The following is a 7,330-nucleotide window of genomic DNA, read 5'->3' on the forward strand; positions in this document are numbered from 1 at the left end:
GACATTCTTCTCAGTTCTGGAAAAAATGATGCTGAAATTCATATGGAGACACAGAAGACCTCGAATAGCCAAAGCAATCTTGTACAACAAAAACAAAGCCGGAGGCATCACAATACCATAATTTCTTTATCCAGTCTACTGTTGATGACCATTTAGGTTGATTGCATGTCATAGCTATTGTGAATTGAGCTGCAATAAACATTGAGGTACAGGGAGGTTTTTTGTTTGCCAATTTAATTTCCTTTGGGTTAAATTCCAAGGAGTGGGATGGCTGGGTTGTATGGTAGGGTTATATTCAGGTTTCTGAGGAATCTCCAGATGGACTTTCATATAGCCATCTTTTAATATGTATAGTTCTAAAACCATTTATTGAGACTGTGTCAGTGATAAAAATCTGTTTCTCTAATATAATCCCAATTACATAAAAATATCTGACTATGCATAGCAAATGTGTGCAAAGTATGCTGTCAGCTTAATGATAGATGCTGGTCATGATGTAGTAACATACTGTATCCCCATAATTGTATTATACTTTTCCAAGACTCATAATTTATGTATTTTTAAATAGTATTATTTTTAAAGTACAAGCTAGTTATTTCAGCATTTTCTTTTTTTTTATAACTGATGTTGATCCTCCTCTGATCTATACCTACATTTCAGACATTTATATACTGCGTTAGTAATTTATAAAAGCATTTCAGGAAATAAAGTTATCACTTTTCTACTTTAATAATAAATGCAAATATTTTATTTATTTTGTAACTCTTATTGACAAATGCAAACTGTAAAACAGTACCCTGTGTGGTTAGAGTGTTTTCCAATGTCAGCTCTGCATTGGGAGAGCCCTAACACTTGGCAGCCATGAGATATTTCAGTGATTCAGCTGGGCAGATCGAAGTCATTCAGGGCACACCATAAGTACATACTGTTTATGTTTTAGATTTCTCAATAACTAGACATGCTTTTATAACTTATTAATTTACTCAGAAATCTATGCTTTATGAAACCCCTTTATTTATGTTTTTATTTCATGATCATCTTGAAGCCCTTTTAGGATCCAAAAGTTACAACTAATGTGCTTGCTTCCCTTCAGAAATATCTGCAATGTAAAGGAGCTCAAATATTCACAAAATGAAAATATCTCATAAAATGATTTTGCCATCTCAAGAACATTATGTATCACTAGACAGGCCTATTTTTAATAAGATGGAATACTCCCTACTTCTCTGAAGATGTCTTTCACTATACAAATCAGGCCCTGCCTGCTCAGAGCTGGAAACACCACTGTTGAGGTTTTGAAGGTTAAAGAGCTAGAGGCAGAGGTGGCTGGGGGGCTCCCAGAACTGTAACCAGGCTGCCATCCCTCCTCTCTTCCTCTCTCCCATCACCTCTTGTTTTGAAAATAACTTTTTCACTCCAAAGAAGTGGTGAGGGCAGTAGCCATCAGTGCTTCACTCCCTCTCAGCTCTCTCACCTGTGAGGGAGTCCAGGGCAAGTCTCAGCCACCTGGGTGCAACCCCAGGCATCCCTTTTACACCTGGGCCACCCCCAAGATAGGTGAGATTGCCACCACCGAGTCCATCATCTCCATGTTCCTCCACACCCAAGAGGCTCATGAGCAAGTGATAGCTGCAGACCTTCAGTCAGAGCCTGCAAGAGACATGGGCAGAGCATTACACACTCCACTGGCTCCCAGAGAAGCTGTGCAAGGGATCAGGTTATCATCATATTCCTGTGGACATCAACCAGAATCTGGACCCTCTGATTGCACTGAGCAGTCTGGAGCTATTGAGGCTTCTCCTTGAACACTAACTTGCACTCTGGGTTGACCCCATGAAGTGTCCTTCAGAGTCAGATAGGACAGCTCCACCAGAGTGCTGTAGGAAGTCTCGCCAGTAGGAAGCAGTGCTCAGAACAGCACCAAGGTGCAAATGGTAGACAGAAGAATCTGCTCAAAGGAGGGTTCTCTTAAGCAGAAAAAAAAAAAAAACCTTCCAAAAACTGCAATATGATGAATATCACACTAAGATTTAGACTATGGAAAGATGTCTTATAATGCATGGATAACTTTGATTTTTGCTTTGGGTGAGTTCTTCTTCATGATGCATTATGGAACTTAAAACATGTTACAGCTGTGAAGATCTTGCACAAAATAGAATGGTAAAATATTTTTTTTTGACAGGCAGAGTGGACAGTAGAGGGAGACAGAGAGAAAGGTCTTCCTTTTTGCCATTGGTTCACCCTCCAATGGCCGCCGCAGTAAGCGCACTGTGGCCGGCGCACCATGCTGTTCCGATGGCAGGAGCCAGATGCTTATCCTGGTCTCCCATGGGGTGCAGGGCCCAAGAACTTGGGCCATCCTCCACTGCACTCCCTGGCCACAGCAGAGAGCTGGCCTGGAAGAGGGGCAACCGGGACAGGATCGGTGCCCCGACCAGGACTAGAACCCGTTGTGCTGGTGCCGCAAGGCGGAGGATTAGCCAACTGAGCCACGGTGCTGGCCAATAATTTTTAAGTTTCAAAAGCCATGGTTTGTACAGTCCCTTTCAATGACTTAGTAGCTTTGAGACCAAGTAAATGATCATTTTATTTCCTAGGGAGTGAAGTCCTATGTTACAGTTTCTCCCAGGCATTATACCTAAAGTTTTATATCAGTTACTTTAATGAAAATCAGTATTTCAATGAATCTTTCTCTGCAGTATATCTTGCAGATAAGTTTTCACCATTAATGCTTGAAAATTATCATTAGCATTTGGTAGCTCGATAGGAAAGATAAATGTCTTTAAAATCGTAGTACTGGAAATTTTATGACAAGACTTTTACCTAGCACTTAAATATCTATAAATGTACATAAAGACAGACCAATAAGCATCACCTGGGGAAGTGGTCAGCTTTTGTATGCTGGTTTTTATGGCCTTGAAATTAGCAAGCGACCAGAATCTTCCATGGCAGCAGGCTTTAAAAAAAAAAAAAGGCTCTTGAGAAAATACCAGGCATCAGCCAGCTATCTGTATATTTGTTAGTTTGTAGTTTTCTAAGTCTGAGTAAACAACTTAATTTTAGGATGTGGAGGTCTGGTTTGTAACTCTCCTTGGACTTAATTATGTAAAAGTATTTTCCACAAGTCACCATCTATTTCCTTAACTTTGTTAGTTTTATTGGGTAAATTAGAAACTGGTGTAAATTTGTACAGATTGTGGCAAAGTTGTACAGATTTCTATATTTTGGATTTTGGATGAGGAATTTTTATTCTCTCTATAATAAATAGTTTCTCATGGTGGCATTGAAAATAAATGCTTTAGAAAATGTCAGGAAATATATGACTCTGTGTGTGTTTTGAATATGTCATTTTCTAAAATGAATTGGTAGATGACAAATATGCTGTGATTTATTAAAGTCAGATATTCTAAGATTCAATTCTGCTAGGATTTTATTTAAATAATTTTATTTAACAAGTTTACTTAAATATTCTTAGAGGCCAACATTATCATATAATGAATTAAGTGACTGCTTGTGAAGCCAGTATCCCACATCAGAGCATTGGTTCAAGTCCCAGTTGTTTTACTTCTGATCCACTTTGGCTAATGTTCCTCGGAAGTGTTTTGAGTCATGGAGGGGAGGGCGGTTAACTGAGCAAGCTCCCTGTGTGCTTTTCCTCAGCTTAGCACAGAAAGGAAAACCTGGGAAACAATTTGCAAATAAGATGCAAAAGCTTTATTTTGTTTGCAAAGCAACAGTAAAGCATCTAGTCCAACAGGAGACCAGATGGAATACCAGAGCAGGACAATGGCTTTCAGGAAGTGCCCAGGGTTTTTATGGCATTACTGCATTTTAATTGAGTCAATCTATAGGGCTGCCCATTGGACAGGGGCTTCATACACTCTATGTTGATTGAACTGGGGCCACCCATGGAGATAGTGGGAGTCTCCTGAAGTCAGCCAGATTCCCCTTGGGGGCTCAGGCCCCTCCTGTACTAGCTCTGGGTAGAGGACTGAAGTTGTGGTTAGAACTACAGGCTCACACACACTGAACAGGAGGTTATTATGGGGGAGATGCCAGCAGGAGAAAACAAGCTTTCCAGCCACAGCTTGCAGCCTGCTTGCACAGCATTTGCAACCTGATTGTGCCAGAAATTCTTCCTATGTCTGAGAGCCTCACAGGCACTTAGCCCCCTTCCCCAATATCCTCAGGAAGGCAGCAAATTATGGCCAAAGTACTTGGCCCCCAGCCACTCTTACTGAAGACTCAGATGGAGTCTCTGGATACTAGGTTCAGCCTGGCCCAGTCTCAGATGTTGGGAGCATTTGGGAAATAAACCATTAGAGGGAAAATCTGTCTCTCTACCTTTCAGAAAAATATATATGTTTAAAAAATAAATATTTGATTTTTAATATTTTTCAGTGGGAATTTTGTGGGTTTTTTTAAAGATTTTATTAATTTATGTGAGAGGTAGAGTTATAGACAGTGAGAGGGAGAGACGGAGAAAAAGGTCTTCCTTCCATTGGTTCATTCTCCAAATGGCTGCAAGGGCTGGAGCTGCACTGATCCAAAACCAAGAACCAGGTGCTTCTTCTTGGTCTCTCATGTGAGTGCAGGGGTCCAAAGACTTGGGCCATCTTCTACTGCTTTCCCAGGACATAGAAAAAAGCTGGATTGGAAGAGGAACAGCCAAGACTAGAACCAGTACCCATATAGGATGCCGGCACCACAGGCAGAAGATTAACCTATTGCACCATGGCGCCAGCCCCCTAGAATATTCTGAGCCCTTATTTCATTTGCTATACTCTCAACATTCTTTGAGTTAGCCATTGAATGTGAAATGAGCTGTTGTATAATGGTAACACTGAAGACTGGGCAGCAGAACACTCTGGAACTTATAATTGTCTGTGATAAATAGACAACAAGGACTAACACCTTGTTAGTGACTAATGCTGTCCCTTGCCCTGTCCTGGATGACATCAAGGGTGACCACAGGTTTCTGTGATGGGTTGACACATTGTGATCCCAGTCATCAGAATAGCTGGTGTGTTAACATTACTTCTCATGAGCAACTAAGAGCAGGTGATAAAATTAACAAGAACTTTTTGGGGATGTGAGAAAAATAGGAGCACACACACATATGCACAACCTCAGATAGGCACATCTGCACATACAACAGAAAAGCAGCCCAGAGCTGCTGCATAGGCCTGCATCAAGTTAGGGATACTTGTGTTGCTTCCATCATACTAGAACTAAAAACACTCCAGGTCTTAGAAAGCCAAAGAAATTGATGATAGACCTCATAGAGTTGGAAGGGTTTTACTGTCAGCACATTTATAAGGCCTTCTCTGATTACTATTTTCTGTTTCTCACATTTTTTCCCAAGACATTTGCCTGTAGGGATAATTCCATTTAGAATATGTCCTCTCCCTTTAAGTGTGTTTTGTTTATGGTCCTGCAAAAGCACTCATAATATAGATGAAAACTGATTCATTTCCTAAACTCTGGATTATTTATAGCTACCACTGAATAGTATATTCAAGATTTGGACATGTTATATGATGTGTGAAAACTTAAAATTAAAATAACAATTAAGGCCGGCACTGCAGCTCAATAGGCTAATCCTCCACCTGTAGCGCTGGCACACTGGGTTCTATTCCTGGTTGGGGCACCAGATTCTGTCCTGGTCACTCCTCTTCCAGTCCAGCTCTCTGCTGTGGCCTGGGAGTGCAGTGGAGGATGGCCCAAGTGCTTGGGTCCTGCACCCACATGGGAGACCAGGAGAAGCACCTGGCTCCAGGCTTCTGATCAGCATGGTGCACTGGCCACAGCGCATCAGCCGCAGTGGCTACTGGGGGGTGAACCAATGGTAAAAGAAGACTTTTCTCTCTCTCTCTCTCTCACTGTCTGCTCTGTCAAAAAAATACAATTAAAAAACACTTGTTCCTCATGAAAATCTGAGAACAGTTAAAAGCATAAAAAATTTAATGTATTCCTCAGTCATGTAATCCTTTTATATTCATTTTGGAACACTGAATTATCTGTTTTCATTCTATATGATCTCCAATAATAATTAACGTGCTAGTATTTACTAGAGAGGTACAACACTTCTTTCAGGAGCAGGTTATGAAAACATTCAAGTTGGGCTGACAGTATTTTGTTAGGGATATTTGTTTGTGTGTTTATTCAGTATATTTACATAAAAATGATTCTGCCTTCAGCCAAAACTGAGTCATCATGATAGCTACCTTTTGTAGAGTGTATTTCTTAAGAAAATGGGAACAAATTTTAGATTTGTTCAGCTTTTTACTAAAGATGCCTAACACCATCGTTGTTTTTGCCTAACCTAATTTGTTAGTTTGGGCAATGACACAGGAAGCAGAATGAAATAGCTGCATATGGCTGTCCTATTTACACATCAGTCTGAAAATGGCTTATAGTGTTACAATGTTCTGGACTTAAAAGAGGAAGGAACAGGTTCACATGAATTAGACAGCTGGGGATACAGTTGGGAGAACTCTTTGTGTTGTGGTCTACTGAATGTTCTCTGTAGGAAGGGCATCCTTTGGGACTTGCCCATTTTCTGTTCTTCTTGAATGTCAGTGCAGTGCACTGCTACTGTCTGATTCTCTTGTCTGTGGACTCTGACATGACATTGCCATTCTTCTATGGAAATAAAATTTTTAATGAAATGAAGAATGTAAATATCAAAAACATCCACAAAAGAATGAAAATTTTTCCATGAAATTAAGATTTTAAAGAGAAATCAAAATCAAAATAAATATTAGAAAATAAGAATTAAATAGATCAAATAAAAACTCAGTGGAAAGCCAAAACAGCAGACTTGGTGAAGCAGAAGAAAGAATATCTGAGCCAGAACACAAATATTTGGAAATTTTTTAGTCAGGAGTGCTATGTGAAATCAAAGTTATCATTTATGTGGAAAAACAACAGAAATGTATTCTCATCTCCAAAGATTTGAGAAAGTCCTCCATTCAGTTATACTAATTTAATTAGATGATATAAAATATTCTTATGAATAAAGAATGCATGGTCATGAATAAATAATTATATTGGAAAAGCATTGATAATGATTTTGACTCTATTTTTATCTATTTATACTGAAGGTGGACAAGAAGTTTACCATTAATGAGATAGTTATAATTATTAAATCTATTTAATTTTCTAAATACACCAACCTACACCCAAAAAAGAATGCAAGAACAAAAAAGTTGAGAATAAAGGGAGATTTTTGCTTTATCTGCCTTGCATTCAAAGTTAGTATTGCTGTACTACACTTTAATAAAAGAATAAACAATATTGCCTAGCTTCATTTTGAAACTTGCTGAAG

Source organism: Lepus europaeus, chromosome Y (genome assembly GCF_033115175.1).
Source record: "Lepus europaeus isolate LE1 chromosome Y, mLepTim1.pri, whole genome shotgun sequence".
NCBI lineage: Eukaryota > Metazoa > Chordata > Mammalia > Lagomorpha > Leporidae > Lepus > Lepus europaeus.